We start from the raw sequence: 3,258 nt of genomic DNA, 5'->3' as shown, positions 1-3,258 counted from the left end.
ATATATATATATATACACATAATAATAGACCAAAAGAACATGTTCAAAACCCTAGTTCTCCAATAAAACCTCTAAGAGGTAAACCACTTCACCGCAGAAACTCCAGACGCCTATCGAGGTGTCGCTCGACCTGCATCTGAAAACAACAACACAGTATGGAATGAGAACCAGGGGTTTTCAGTATGGTAAAGGTGCCACACACATAATATATAAGGTCTTGGGAATGCCATAGGCAATCCTAGATCGCCGGCACTCAGATTATAAAGCTTAGAATTACTAAACAGAAACCGTAAGAGGGATAGGTGTCTAGGGAAATCTAAACTCAACTTAAACTCTATCTTAACACCCAACCTGTCCATCTTTCCTCCGTTACTCCATATCCAGTGAATTTACAAATATAGACAAACAGGCAATTGCAAGCACAAGTAGGAGACAAGTAGTGCAAATAGCAATTATCACAATTATCATAATATATTCAGTTAGGCAATCCCAAATTAAGCATAGCAAATAAACAAACAAAATGCATATGATGAATGTCTATCATACTGGCCGTGAGCTCACGTGTCGGTTACTTTGCCAGAACCCGATACATCTGGTAGCTAACCTAGACATTGGTCTCTAGGTTGCGCATCTCCAGGAAGATCATAAACGAAGAAGAGTACCTTTCCACCTTCTCCTAGAGGTTTCACGAAGGTGAGTTCCTTTCCACATCGAAGGAGTGTGCCTTTTCACCTTGAAACCAGAGAAGAATATGGGGGAAAACAATATGAAGGAGAGTGCCTTTCCACCTTTCCCACATCTACATCACGACAAGAGAGGGAACTTCCGTCCTCAACTTGCCATATCGACCATTTTGGCCACACACAGTCATCCCCAAATCTCATCATTTATCATCATCATTTCCTTACATTCGTTCTTTATAGCCATAGCAACATGTATTCATTTAGCTTTCACATCTTTCTCTTATAATTCATCACGTTTACCCTTTTCTTCATCCCCAAGTTACCACAATTTCCTAGCTTCAACTAATTACTAAGCTTACTAATAAGATCTAGGGTTAACAGGGCAAAAACAGAGGTTTAGAGGTTCAAAACCATGTTTGGATCATAAAAACACAGGTTCTGGAAAACAGAGTGTGCGTACGCACACCAATCAGGAGTTACTTGGTGTGCGTGCGCCTCACTTATGCGAGCGCCACCAGCAGAAAGCATGTCCTGGTGCATGCATGCGCACAATGGCGTGCGGACGCACACTTTCTAAAAACACCAGGTGTGTGTGCGCACAAAGGCGTGCGTACACACAGGTAAAGTTTTTGCTACTGCTGGGTGCGTGAGCGCAACAGTGTGCGTAGGCACACACCAGAAAACCTGATTCTGCTGCATCCTTAAAATTTTCAGTTTTTAGCACCAGATTTTTGGCGTCCATAACTTTCTCTACAGAATTCGGTTTTCCGCAAAATTTATATCGTTCTCAAGCTTATGAAAACCTCTTTAATTTGAAACAAATCTCATCTTCAATCCAAAATTTGAGGAGCAAGTTATGGATTACCAAAGTTTATCAAAATTCATTTTTTACCAAAATTTACCAAACCCCTATTTTTTTCCAAAACCTCATTCCATACCAAATATTTCACAACCAAGGCATACCAATACCCAACCCTACACCTTCCATACATTTTACAACACACCACACCTAACATTCTCAATCATTCAATAACTCCTTACATATTCACATACATCTTCATAATTCCAAATTCAAGACAATAACAATTATACTCATGTTTATACATAGCTCCCTTGTCACACATATCAACATGTACATTAACCCTTTTATTCAATAATTACCCACAATAAGTGCTTCACACCACTCTCATGAATGGCTCAACTCTTACATCAAGAATTTGCTAATTAATATCATATATGCTAAGTCAACCTCCATTAAACTCAATTAAATTCATCATCAAGCACCAACACCACACTTGCAACATAAGCATCAATCACCACTCATTCTCAATATCATTTAATAAATCCATGAAGGTTGCTAAACATTAACATACATGCACATTTTAACTTATCCTATAGTTCTCTAGCCTAAGTTTTCACAGAGCATTACATATTAAATACGCGAAACCTAAACCATACCTTGGCCGATTTCCGCGTATTTTTCCGAGGCAACCCACTAGGCAAGATTGCAAGCCTCAACACCAAAACTTTAGCATCTAGTTTCCAACTCCAAGCTTCCAATGTTCCCAATTAGCTTCATACCACATATATACACCTCACCTATATCATATCATGAATATCCATACATACACACTTAATTTCTAACATACATAACCAAGAAATCTAATAGGGTCTGAGGGTTCTCACCTCACCAATGGAGAATTGGGACAAGACTCAGCAAGTCCAACAAGTTAATTCGATCCTAAACACTAAAATTACACAAAATTTCACAAAATTTCAATACCAAAGCCCAATAATTTTTGAAACTATAAATGGGAAAATTAAGGAAGAAAACGTGAATTCCTTACCTTACAATGTATCGGGCTTTGTAGAGCTCAACGCCGCAGATGCGTTATTATAAACGGTGTGACGATCGGAGCTCTGGATCAAAAGTTATTGAGAAATGAAATTTGAGTGAGGGTTTGGAACCCCTTCTTCCCCTCCTTGAGTTTCAGCGTGCTTCTTGCTGAATGAGGAGGAAGATGAGCTTTAGCTCATTTAAATGATGGGTCCGGTTGGGTCCTACGGGCCCGGTTCAACCGGTTTGGCCCTTTTGGCCCAATCTTGGGCCAAATTCTTCAAAATGAGTGTCAAAATTCTCGTTTTAAAGAGCTCTATCCTAATTTAATATAAAATTCACATTTTTAATTTTATTTATTAAAATTCAATTTATTGACTAATTATTCGCTAATTTTCTGGATTTACATTCAACGCCCAGCAAGCAGAGGAGTAGCGTTAAACGCCAACAAGACAGCATGGGAGGTAATTTACAAAATATTATCTTTTCTTTATTCAAACCATCTTTTTCCAATTCATATTTGAATTTATTTGATTTTTAAATCAAATATTGTTCAAATATTTCAATTTCAATTTTTCAATTTTAAAATATTTTTCAAAACTTTTCAAATCTTTTTCAAAAGTTTCATATCTTTTTCAACTTGTTTTCAAATTCTTTCAAAATCTTTTCTTATCTTTAGTAATTCTTGTTCATATCTTTTATTAACTTTAAAACCTTTTTCTTATCTTATCTTTTAAA

General features: G+C 37.1%; 1 long non-coding RNA gene across 1 annotated transcript in view; it reads right to left on the bottom strand.

The window, feature by feature from the left end:
• The window catches only part of LOC110270614, an 18,442-nt gene that overhangs the window by 3,956 nt on the left and 11,228 nt on the right, over positions 1-3,258 (bottom strand). Inside the window, exon 2 of the long non-coding RNA XR_002360254.1 lies at positions 2,276-2,282. This is a non-coding gene — a long non-coding RNA (uncharacterized LOC110270614). The remainder of the gene's footprint in view (positions 1-2,275; positions 2,283-3,258) is intronic.

Source organism: Arachis ipaensis, chromosome B04, assembly GCF_000816755.2.
Source record: "Arachis ipaensis cultivar K30076 chromosome B04, Araip1.1, whole genome shotgun sequence".
NCBI classification, from domain to species: domain Eukaryota; kingdom Viridiplantae; phylum Streptophyta; class Magnoliopsida; order Fabales; family Fabaceae; genus Arachis; species Arachis ipaensis.
The sequence above is the reverse complement of the archived record's forward strand: the minus strand, read 5'-3'. Positions and strand labels throughout refer to the sequence as shown.